The sequence below is a fragment of the Leptopilina heterotoma genome, unplaced genomic scaffold (genome assembly GCF_015476425.1).
Source record: "Leptopilina heterotoma isolate Lh14 unplaced genomic scaffold, ASM1547642v1 Lhet_141, whole genome shotgun sequence".
NCBI classification, from domain to species: domain Eukaryota; kingdom Metazoa; phylum Arthropoda; class Insecta; order Hymenoptera; family Figitidae; genus Leptopilina; species Leptopilina heterotoma.
Genome location: NW_025110860.1, coordinates 316,194 through 329,783, shown reverse-complemented (window position 1 = coordinate 329,783; position 13,590 = coordinate 316,194). Strand labels below are relative to the sequence as shown.

The 13,590-nt window shown below is 24.4% G+C and overlaps 1 protein-coding gene and 2 non-coding genes across 7 annotated transcripts in view; 1 reads left to right on the top strand and 2 right to left on the bottom strand.

Annotated features, from left to right (window-relative positions):
• The window catches only part of LOC122498063 (zinc finger SWIM domain-containing protein 8 homolog), a 182,907-nt gene that overhangs the window by 32,812 nt on the left and 136,505 nt on the right, over positions 1 to 13,590 (top strand). The window lies entirely within an intron of this gene.
• Trnag-gcc lies at positions 4,500 to 4,570 on the bottom strand. Its single transcript has one exon. It is a non-coding gene; the product is annotated as a tRNA-Gly (tRNA).
• On the bottom strand, positions 5,113 to 5,183 carry Trnag-gcc. The gene has a single exon. It is a non-coding gene; the product is annotated as a tRNA-Gly (tRNA).

The following is a 13,590-nucleotide window of genomic DNA, read 5'->3' as shown; positions in this document are numbered from 1 at the left end:
ATATTCATCACAAGAATTCAATTATTTTTAAAAGTAACAAATTTCTTCTTAGAAATTCAATTATTTCGAAAAATTCCAATAAAATCATTTGCAAGAATTCAATTATATTTATAAATAATAAAATGCTTTTTAGAAATTCAATTATTTTCAAAAAAATTTAATAAAATACCACACAGACATTCAATAATTGTCAATAATTTTAATAGAATTCTTTGTAAAATTTAATTATTTTTAAAAACTTTTCGCAATTCAATAATTTTTAATATCTACTGTTTTCATAAATTTTCCAAATAGAATTCAATTAATTAAAAAATTTGTTGCAAAAAGTGTTTTGTAGTTTTTCTTTCGAAAATATATTTGTATGGTTTATATTTATAGTATATTATTATTTATATATTTCTGAACAATGATAATATATTATTTATAGACAACAGTTAATTTTGTAATTAAAAAGAAAATAATCGTTTTTGTATTTTTAGGTGAAATTGTAATTAGCCTAATAGTAATAGTAGTGGCATTGTTAATGTATGTCCTCCATTAAAGCACGTACATGTTCACAACCATAGAAACGTATCACTAATGCATTATGCAGGAACATTGACCTGAAGCGCGTGCTGCACGCATTTCCTTTTATTATACCCTCTTAAATTCATTTATCTCTCTTTCTATTTTTCTTTCCACAAAATTACTCCTTTTTTAAATTTCCCCACTATGGGACTACATATTTTCTGAAAAATTGTACAAAAACAATTGTTATCATTAAAAAATGATAAAAATTATTTTTAGCAAACTATTTAATTTCTTCTTTATTCTTTTATCATTTTTTTTATTCTTTATTTTATTCTCTAGCAATTCTTTTTAATTATTTTTTTTATTATTTATTCTCTATCATTTATTCTTCATCATTTATTCTCTATTATTTATTCTTTATCATTTATTCTTTACCTTTATCAACTCTTGTGTATGTATAACAAACGAAAGTCTATTGAAAAAAATCATAGTTGTACATATGTGGAATAATAAAAATACGAAGACGAGTTTTCGTTTGATCGATATTGCCACTGTCAAGGAATAAAGGAAAGACTAAGTCATATACGTATTATTGATAGAAATTATTATCAAGTCGAATAGAATGAACCACAAGGTCGAGACAAAGGGCTTGAGGTGATTGCACCCTCACTCAATGGGGTCGAGTGCGAGTCTAAATATTTTATTAGATGAATGAATAGCTAATTTTGTTTCATGAAATATTTCTGATTTTCGTGAGTCACTTCATATAGAGTGAAGGGCTAAATTGTTGAGTTTAATGGTGGAAAAAAATTTCCAGGTCTTTTTGTATAATTACAGAAAATATAGTATAGTTCGATATGCTTGCAGTTAGTAATTTATAGAGTGAGTGTGCTGTAAAGTTTTATTAAGGGTGATACAAATTACAAAAGGTGATAAATATTTAGCACCTTTGCTTTATTTATGTGACATAAAGATATAATAAAGTAAAATCAATACCATAAAGATGGTATTGATTCAAAAAAAAGATGATAAAAGTTGGAGATGGGAAATATTAAAGTTGGTAGGAATTAGAAATGACAAAAATTAAAGATGGTAGAGATTTAGGATGGTAGAGAATACTCTCTACCATCCTAAATCTCCACCATCTTTAATTTTTACCAGCTTTAATTTTTTAGAGAATACTCATCTTTACCATCCTAAATCTCTACCATCTTTAATTTTTACCTATGTTTTTATCTTTAATCATTTGGAGTTCTAATCATTAATGCTGTAATCATTTGGTATTCCAATCATTAATGCTGTAATCATTTGGTATTCCAATCATTAATGCTGTAATCATTTGATATTCCAATCATACTCTACCATCCTAAATCTCTACCATCTTTAATTTTTACCTATGTTTTTATCTTTAATCATTTGGACTTCTGATCATTAATGTTTTAATCATTTGGTACTCTAATCTTTAGTGGTGTACAATTACAGCACTAAAGATTTGGTACCCTAATTATTAGTGCTAAAATTATTAGCACTATTAATTATTGGTAATACAATATTTAATGCTGTAATCATTTGGTACCGTAATCCTTAGTGCTCCAATTGTTAGTACTATTAATGATTGTTACTTAAAATCATTGAAGTTCTGTAACTGTAACAACTTAGTACTCAAATCTTTAGTGCTGCAATTATTTAGTATTGTAATCATTACTGATACAATTATTAGAATTATTAATAATTGGTAATATAATCTTTAGTATTGTAATTGTTTGGTATCCTAATCTTTGTTACTGCAATTGCAACTATTATTAATTGTTGTTACTTAAAAATAATTAATGCAGTAAGAACTATTGTAGGTGCTATAATCTTTAGTGCCTTAATCATTAGTGCTCTAATCATAAGTGTACTCTAATCATTAGTGCTCTAATAATTAGTGTACTCTAATCATTAGTGCTCTAATCTTTAGTGTACTCTAATCATTAGTGCTCTAATTATTAGTGTACTCTAATCATTAGTGCTCTAATCTTTAGTGTACTCTAATCATTAGTGCTACCATTATTAGTATTATTATCAGTTGTATTATAATTATTTTGTACTATAATTATTGGTGCTGTAATTGATTGTTACACTAATCATTCGTACAACAATGATTACCACCATTACATTCAGGTATTGTAATCTTCATTAATTATTGGTGCTTAAAAAGAAAAAATAAACAATTTTGAAAACAGTTGTTGCAGAAATAAACATTTTTGAATGGTACGTTTAACATAACATTGAAAAATGTTTAGTTTTGAATGGTATGTTTAACATAACATTGAAAAATGTTTAGTTTTGAATGGTACGTTTAACATAACATTGAAAAATGTTTAGTTTTGAATGGTATGTTTAACATAACATTGAAAAATGTTTAGTTTTGAATGTTATGTTTAACAGAACATTGAAAAATGTTTAAATGTTTAGTTTTGAATAGTTTTGTCTGCAACCGAATGTTATGGCAAACAGAAAAATGCAAAATACTTAATTTCCATTGGGGCTTATGGAAAGAAAAGCAAAATGACAATAATTAGACCGATAATTCCTTAGCTAGAAGTGAAATCCTCTACCCTACAATTAGCTTTCAACTTCGCGTCTATATATGTATGTATATATACAGTTCTCGACATTTTCAACATGCATTTGTTGTATATATGTATAATGAGTATGAGAAGAAGATTTTAATTCTTGGAAAATCCAGGCAAGATACTCCTTGAACGAGCGAATTTCTTAAGACAAACAAACTACTTAATAGCCATTGTTGAGTGCTTATTTCAGAGAACTTTCCTTTAGGGGGCGATATAAACTTTAGCGAAAAGCACCAGGTTTAATGGTACTTGGGATTTGCAGGTCTGTAAAGTGGTGTGAGAGGGGAGGAGGGGTATTTAAATTACCTGAGATAGATACTTTGCATAGATAGAGAGTAAGAGTCTCATTGAGAAAATTCCTATGAATCCGTTATCCTTTGTTTTCAAATACATATATATAAACATCTAATTGGCTGGAAAAAGACAATTAAAGTGTATTACAAAAATTTCAATGCTTACTGTCTTTCAAAATGGTTCCTTAAATGATTCTGCTTCATTTCTTAAATGAAGAAGAATTCAACAAAAGTCTTCTTTTTGTTATCTTTTTTTAAAAAAAATTTCCCTCATTTTTGAGTTGAATTTTGATACAAATTGATTGACAAATGAATTAAATTACTATCAGAGAAAATTTGCATTAATTTTTAATTTATTCTATATTTTTTTGTTATATTAATTCGTTGAAATTCGTTATACTTTCAAGTTGATTGTGTATATAGGGAATAAGAATTTTCACACTGATGCTTGTTGGCTCTGGTAAAATATATTGTCAGTTTAGCCATATATGCAGACGTTTCAGCACTAAATCACAGACTCGTATAAGGGTATGGTAATCCAAAGCAAGTCGTGATTACGATAGAAAGGGAGAGAGATAGATACTGGCTCAACAGTACCCATCAAGATCGAATGACTAAGAGAACGCAAGTCTATAGTCATTACGCAGGATCATCGCATCATCACCATTAATCCTCTAATGTAGTTTCAAATCATTTTGAATAATTTTACTTTTAATTAAATTTCTATTTATTAATAATAACAAAATTAATATCCTGATGCTTTTAGGAATTTGAATTAATACCTAAAAAATTAATGGTAATTTTAAGAACTGTAAAAAGAAATAATAAAAATAGCAACAATGGTGATGCTAGTAACAGGAAATAATAATAATAATAATTACTAGTAAAAGTAATTCTTTTATTATTGCTAAAACTTACTTTTTCTCTTGTGTTCTTTAATTAACACTAAATTGTATAATAAACTCGAAAAATTTTACTAATTTGCTGATAATAATTAATTTTTTTTGAAAAATAGATAAAAAAAAAGTTAACGAGGCGGTTTGTGAACATTTTTTTGTTTTTAAAAAGAAAAAAAAATTGCATCGGCCGGGAATCGAACCCGGGCCGCCCGCGTGGCAGGCGAGCATTCTACCACTGAACCACCGATGCTTATATGATATTCAATTTTCCCTTGTCCACTCAACGAGAGCGTCCTACAAACTCGTTGAACTACTTGTCGTGCGATAATTCAGTTTCTAATTCTTTATTAATTGCAATTAGTTATTGACTATAAATTAAATAATTATTAACTTAAAAATTATTTACATACTTTATTAATTAAGTATTGGAATTAATGTTATTGGTATTAATAGTATTGGTATTGATAGTATTGGTATTGATAGTATTGGTATTGATAGTATTGGTATTGATAGTATTGGTATTGATAGTATTGGTATTGATAGTATTGGTATTGATAGTATTGGTATTGATAGTATTGGTATTGATAGTATTGGTATTGATAGTATTGGTTTTGATAGTATTGGTCTCAATAGTATTAATATTAATAGTATTAATTTTAATAGTATTAGTATTAATAGTATTGGTATTGTCTACATTTAATTTAGCAGTAACTAAAAAAAATTTCATTAGAGTAAAAAAATTATACTGTAAATAAAAAATGCACTTTTTGAATAGTTTATTACAAAAAAAATTGCATCGGCCGGGAATCGAACCCGGGCCGCCCGCGTGGCAGGCGAGCATTCTACCACTGAACCACCGATGCTGCTTGATTACTTTTCTTTCTATTCGGACGCAAATAAACCGATTTAGCACGCGGAGGAGACTTTCTAAAGTTGTTTCCCTCTCCTCTGGCCGAGAAAACCCAATAGGGGGTAATCCAGACAAATGCGAGTACCCCTAATTTAAAGTCAGACTCTAGAGGCAATCGTAAATAAAGTTAAGTTTAGTTTGGAGGAACGTTCTCTATACGGCGCAACACTTGTAAAGCAGTAAAGTCTAATGGAGAAATAAATAAATTACACTTGTTATCATTATTATTATTATTATTATTATACTAATAATTATTTATTTATTTACAATATAAATGGTCTTGTAAAGAAGGAAAATAAATATTTTATTTTTTAAATTAAACTATAATGAATAATAGTTAACATTTTTATTATTACTTTTTTTTACTATCACTATTAAAAGAAATAATGTGAATAATTATAAAAAAGTAATAATATTTAGAAATTAAACGCGGTTATAAAATCACTTTGTATTTTATTTATACGATCATTTAATTTATGCTTGATGCTATTTTTTATTTTTTTTTTTTTTAATTAAATGCGTAATGCTATCTAAAGTGTCAATCATTAAATTGATGTAGTAGAAAGTCAGTGACTTGTCTCTTACCTCACCGTGTTTTATCATTTTTTTTTCTTCTTTTCTTATCATTTAATTTCTATAATTATAAGTTTCGATTTGACCATCAAGTTTCCTTCTTTTTTTATTCAATAAACAATAACATTATAATATTAATGATAATTTAAATAACATATAGTTATAAAAAAAAATAATAATAACAATCTTAGTAATAACAATAACAAAAAATATTAATAACATAATAACATAACTAAACAACAACAACATCAAAGAACAAAAATAGTAATAACATAATAAGAATAACAGTAATAGTAATGAAATAACGAAAAGAAACTATAATAACAATAATAAAAATGATAAAAATAACAATAACAATAATATTTACAAGTGGGTGTCAACATTTTAATGCTAAAAAAATGGTAATGAAAGCATAACTTATTATTTACGATCTCTATTACGAGAGTCTGGTTCAGGGTCGGTCATTGCTCTTTCAAAACAAGGCACAGTTATAACTAAGATATAAAAAAAGACATTTCGTTGTCTTGCCATTTAAATTAAAATTCAAGGCTAGCGATTCTGTTTAATAACTGATTTTTCTTAGGATTTAAAGAGGAATTATTCATTCTTCTTTCTACTTTTATAGTTTAGAAATTTAACGTGTGTATAATAGAAAATATAATAAAAAGTATTTTATTATTTTAAATTTTATATTATGATTTCGTAATAATTACCATATTTTATATAATATGATGATATCGTAATAATTACAATATTATTACTTTACTATTACTGTATAGTAATTATTACTATATTATTTACTTTATTATTGGTGTATAGTAATTATTACTATATTATTTACTTTATTATTGCTGTATAGTAATTATTACCATATTACTAGTTTATTATTACTGTATAGTAATTATCACTATATTATCAGTTTATTATTACTGTATAGCAATTATTACTATATTATTACTCTTTAAATCTGAATTAGTAGTTTTCTACTAATGAAATAACACGGATTTGTTTACCAATTAAATTAGTAACAGTTTTGACTAATATTGTGCTGTTATTTTGTTTGGATTTTAGTTTTGACAAATTTTTAGTAAAAAAAAAACTACTATTTGCTAGTAAAAAACTACTAATTCATTTAGTAAGCCGGCTTACTAATTTTAAATAGTAAAAAAATATGACTTACTAATGAATTAGTAGTTTTCTACTAGAATTTAGTAAAAAAAAAACTACTAAATATTAGTCAAAACTGGTACTAATTCAAATTGATAAACGAATCCGCACTAATTCATTAGTAGAAACTACTAATTCAGATTTAGAGTCTACTTTATAATTACTGTATAGTAATTATTACTATATTATTACTGTACAGTAATAATTACTATATTCAGGTAATAATACGGTAATAATTACTATACTATTACTTTTTTATTACTGTATAGTAATAATTACTATACTATCACTTTATTATTTCTGTATAGTAATTATTACTATATTACAAGCAACAATTAGCGCGCCGACGCGCGTTACTAACATTTTTTCACTATTTTATATAAAATTAACAATTTTTAAAATTTATAATTTAAATTTTCTGATTTTTTTTTTAACTTAAATATTCTATTGTCATATTTGCAATGAAAGATTTTTATAATTGAACTATAAAACAAATTTTATTTTTGAATTGGTAATTAATTGCTATTCACTTATAAATTAAATTGCTAAATTCTTTAATTAAAATTGCATTGTGAAAGAATTGTCATATTTTTGAAATGATTTCACACACAAATGATAGTATCATAAATTCAATGCTTATAGTTAATTTTAGATAAATCTTTTAATACAAATAAAATGTGTTTGTGTTTGATTGTATATTGTATAGGATGTGGATATCTAATCGTGATATCACGATTGTCAATTTATGATTTCGAATTTCAATATATATATATATATAGAAGTTGATAGTCAACTTACTCGCGACCTTCTCACCCGGTTCTCCATATACTATATTTTCTCATATATACTCGTAATATTTTTTTTATCCTCTCAACGCAAACAATGGACTGCAAATTGAAAGGGTTCACGTTCACCAAAACAAGGACTCGGGTTTATTCAAGGACCAAAAGATTCGCAAGGGAGATACCAGAAATCGTCACTTTCAAAAAAAAAAAAAAAAAAAAAAAAAGAAATTGATGCAACCTTTAGTACCATACTTGTGAGGGCGTTACTTGTCTCGGGCGTGGTTTTTTCACTATTATTCTTTTTTCAACTTTCTTCTTTTTTTTGTAATGAATTTTTTGCAGTTTCCTAGTATGTTTTTTTTTTTTTTTTACTTTTTTCATAACTTTCAACATTTATTTTAATTTTTAACTTAATGTTCCGTTAAGATTTTCCTAAGAAATAAAAGTTTTAATGGATCTCAAACTAAATCACCTTGAGGCTCGATTCTCCCGCAATTCATTTGGCTCTAACCTTGAGAAATCTCTGGATAGTTTCAATATAAGACAGAATCGACTCGATTCAAGAGATAAAACGATCCAGTAGCGCCCAGAGGGAAAAGTTTCTTTATGCCGTAACTTGTTCTTTTTTTTCATGGTTGTAAACTGAAGCCAAATGGCAATATCAAAGGTTCGTGTTCTTCAATATTTTTTTTTTATTATTTTATTTTACCATCATTAGGGTATAAATTCATCATTTGAAGCAAAAAAAAAAAAAAGGAAAATTGAATTCAGTTTGATTGGGAAATTATTTTTTAAAAAGGGGGCCAAAATTTTTTCCTTGTAGTAATTTTTATTTTTCTAAACTTGATGAAAATATATAATTATATTTCATGACTAAATGGCGAAACAAAATTTTCGTTGTTACCTTGTTATGTTCACTGGAAGGATGAAAAGAAAGACGACGACGACGCAAAGTAAGATAAACGAACCCAAAGTTTGTTAACCTCAACTTCCCTCTTTACTTCACTCTCTTTCTCTCTTTATAATCGTTGAAGGAGACGAAACAGAAACTACCTATAAAGTTTTCAAGCAACTCGTCAAAAAACTTTTTATTATAAGGATTTAAGTTAATTTCTTTTCACTTCATTAGTTATTACAAAACTTTTCTCCCATCATCCCTAGATATTGTGTTATGAAAGTGAATTATTTAAAAATCTAAAAATTAAACATTCAACATTATTTGAGAAAAGAAATTACAGGGTGTCTACTAAAACGGGGAAAACGGGGAAATAGCCGGGAATTTAATTTGACCGGGCGAAAACTGGAAATAAGTCAGGAATTTTATATGCCAAACCGGAAATTTTTTCACCAAATTAAAAAAAAGTTTATTATTTTAATTTCTTTTTAAAAAATTGCTTTTTATTTCAATTTTTATGGACATTTATACTGTTCTCTAGAAATAGTTAAAAATAATTAATTTGATAGTAAAACATCAGTCACTGATTCAAATATACCTATAGTATGTAAATAAATTTTTAAAAAATTATCGAATTAATTGAAATTTTGTGAAATTCAACTGAAAATAATAAAATTTATTAAAGAATTTCATTAAAAACTTTTTAACAAATCGAATGTTCAAAGTATTTTAATTTAATAATAATTGATGAATAATTCAATTTTATAAAGAGTCACATTCTAATGTATTCATGTTTCTTAGAGCGAAGATAAATAATTAAAATTTTTATTAGTTAATTTAAATAAAGATACACGCACTTACATTTTTTTTAATAAAATAGAATTATTGCAAAGTTTTTTTGAAAATTCTAAAAAATAAGATTTTTGAAATTTTACAATTCTGTTGTTGCACGATAATTGAATTTTTACAAACGAATAATTAAAAATTTTTGAAATAATTCAAATTTCTTTATATTCTATTAAAAATAATTATTTCTTTTAAAGAATTTTACTTAAATTTTTTCGAAAATAATAAATATATTCAATTATTTTCATAAATAAAGTTTTCCACAAGAATTCAATTATTTAAAATAAAATTTTCATAATATTTATTATATTTGAAAAAATTAATTATTTTAAACAATGTTTATAAAATTCTTGTGAAGAATTCAATTATTTTTAAAAATAAAAAAAAAAATTTCACAGAAATTCAATGCTTTTTAAACATTTTAATAAAATTTACAATAATTCAATTATTTTTGAAAATTTTAATATAATTATTAGCAACTATTTAATTATTTTCATGAATAATAAAATTCATCGCAGGATTTCAATTATTTTTAATACAATTTTACAGGAATTACTCAAAAAATGTAAGTTGTCTTAAAAATTTAATTTCAACTTCTCGAAAAAATCAATTATTTACAAAAATATTAGTATTCTTCCCAAGAATTCAATTATTTACGTAAATAATTTTCAAAAACATTTAATTATGTAAATAAATAACAAAATTATTCCCGAAAATTCAATTATTTTGAGTCATTTTAATAAAATTCTAAGCAAGAATTCAATTATTTCTAATACTATTTTAAATTAATTAATCATGTAATTCAATTACTTTCACAAATAAAGTTTTCCATAAGAATTCAATTATTTAAAACATAATTGTCATAATATTTATTATATTCCGAAAAAATTAATTATTAAAATCAATGTTTATAAAATTCTTCTGAACAATTCAATTATTTTTAAAAATTACAAAATTTTTCACAGAAATTCAATTCTTTTTAAAATTTTTAATAAAATTTTTCGCAATAATTTAATTATTTTCATAAATAATAAAATTTTTATCAGGAATTCAATTATTTTTGAAAATTTTAATATAATTCTTAGCAACCAGATCAATTATTTTGATAAATAATGAAATTCAATTATTGTCAAAAATCTTAATTGAATTCTTTGTAAAATTTAATTATTTTTAAAAATTGTCCGCAATTCATTGATTTTCAATATTGACTATTTTCATAAAATTTTCAAACAGAATTCAATTTTTTAAAAAAATTTTGTAAAAATCTTCGTAAGAATTCAGTTCTTTTCATGAATATGCAAAATTTCGCAGGAAGTTAATTATTTAAATTAGAATTTGCATAAAATTAGTCGAAAGAAATTAATTATTTAAAATTTTTATAAAATTCTTTGCAAGAATTCAATTATTTTTGTAAATAATAAAACTCATCGAACAATTTCAATTATTTTTAATATTATATTTTAAATTAATTAATCGAAAAATTCAATTATTATTTTCACAAATAAAGTTTTCCACAAGAATTCAATTATTTCCATAAATAGCAAAATTTCTCAGATTTGCTAAATTCTTTTGAATATTATTTTAAAAAAATATTCTTCACAAGAATTGAATTATTTTAATAAATTTCCATAAAATTTTAAAAAATAATTCAATTGTTTTCAAAAGTAATAAAATTGCTCGCAGAAATTCAATTATGTTTAAATTTTTTTTTTAAATTCTCCTTAAAATTTCTATTATTTTTATAAATAATTAAATTGTTCTCCACATTTCAATTATTTTAAAAAAATTTAATAAAATTCTACGCAAACATTTAATTATTTTCATAAATATGTAATAACATTCTTTGGAAGGATTCAATTACTTTAATAAATACATAGTAAAATTCTTTGCAGAAATTCAATTAGTATCAATACATTTTAATAAAATTGAATTAATCAAATTTTCAATTATAATTATAAACAGACAAGATTATTGAACAAAAATTTAAAAATTCTTTGCTTAATTCAATTATTTTCCAAATTTTTAAAATAAAAATTATTTAAAAAAACATTATTTATGTTTGAAATCAAATAAACTTAAATTTGATGAGAAAAAAAAATCGGGAAAAATTAGGATTAAGTCGGGAAAAAAACCGGAAATTTTGTTGAGGGAAAATAGTAGACAACCTGAAATTAAAATTTTTTTTCTCCATCGAAAAGAGGAGAAAAAAACAGCTTACACAATGGTTTCTTATTTTCTTTAAAGACTACATCTTTATATAAACGAAAGAACAATCTTAAACAGTGTGGAGTATAATTGAATTCGCGTTGATCTTCCGCACTACCAAGTTCCTTTACATTTATTCACAAAATTGTCTTGACTTTATTTCAAAGTCAGAGAGGTACATCTGACAATTTGAAATTGTCTAAAATTAACATCCTCTCTTCCATTAATCACACAACTTTATATTCTACTTTCTCTCCCCGCTTTTTCAAGGGAAAGAAGAAATTATCTCCTTTGAATTCGGAAACTAGAAAATTACATTTGTAATTTAATTGCAAATGCAATTTTCATCAAAAAGTATAATGTACATTAATTGAATAATAATTGTGTTGCACTTTGAGGATGATAAAGATGTTGAAAGGGAAATGGAAAGGATTTGATTAAATGGGTATTAAAAGTGTCTTCGGAAGAGTGACAATTGGAGAGTGCCAGAGAATGACAATAGAAGATGAAAAGGGTGCTAAGAATTTAACGACACTAAATGTTAATTCCATTCTTTGTGAATTTTTATGTTTTCTTGAATTATTATCAAAAATTTGATTTACATATCGTGGAGATTATTTATTTTTGGTTTCATTTTTACGTAATTTTCTGAGTCTTTATAAAAAAATAATTATAAAAAAAACTTTATAAAAATTAAAATTAATTTAATTATTGGAAAAAATATAAAATCCAACTCGAAATTATCTGACAGAAACCAAAAAAAGTACGAGTTTACAGAAAGGATTGTGAAGAATACAGATGTTTTATGGTAGCAATGAAAACGATCTTGGGAAAAAATTAAAGACGTCCGAGAATTCTCCACAAGTTCAGAATAATAACAAAAAACAGGCAGATCGTTTCATTAAAAAAAAAAAAAAAAAAAAAAATATGAAACAATTTTTGAATTACATTTTCAACATTTCAACAAATTTTCTTATATTATTATAATTGAGAAAAAAAGGCGCACACACCACTTTGCCATTTTGAAATCTACAAGTTGTTTTTGTCTCGATGTTGAAATGCCTCAACGGGAAAATTTATCGTCACAGCTTCACATTGCGGAGAACATTGCTGGCATTATTGGACAAGGGGATAAACTGTCAGAGGGCTGATAATTACAGTTCTTGATAGTTACTATTATTGGTAGTCTACTACTAAACCCTGCGCTGTGGAATAAATGAATGAATGAATGACGGTTACAAACACTGTTGTCCTGCTGTTAATGACAACATTTTTAGCAAAAATGGTATTATTTAATATTTCCCCGCATGTAAATGGAAAAATGGACAATTCTAGCTAACAATGGCCAAAGGCCATAGTTAGCCATTTAAGGCCATTTTTCATAAAAATTTAATTTTTCAAAAAAATTTTTTGATAAAATTCTAAGCAAGAATTCAATTATTTTCATAAATAACTCACTTGAAGAACATTTGAACTCACTGAAGAATTTCAATTATTTTTAATACTATTTTAAATTAATTAATAGAAAAATTCAATTATTTTTGCAAACAAAGTTTTCCACAAAATTCAATTATTTGAAATAAAAATTTCATAATATTTATTATATTTGGAAAAAATTAATTATTTAAAACAATGTTTATAAAATTCTTATAAAGAATTCAATTATTTTCAAAAATAACACAATTTTTCACAGAACTTCAATTATTTAAAAAAATTTTAATATAATACTTAGCAACTAAAACAATTATTTTTAATACAATTTTACTGGAATAGCTCAAAAAATGTAATTATTCTTAAAAATTTAATTAAAATTCCTCGAAAAAATCAATTATTTAAAAAAATGTTTTTTAAAAATTCTTTGGAAGAATTCAATTATTTTCAAATATGTC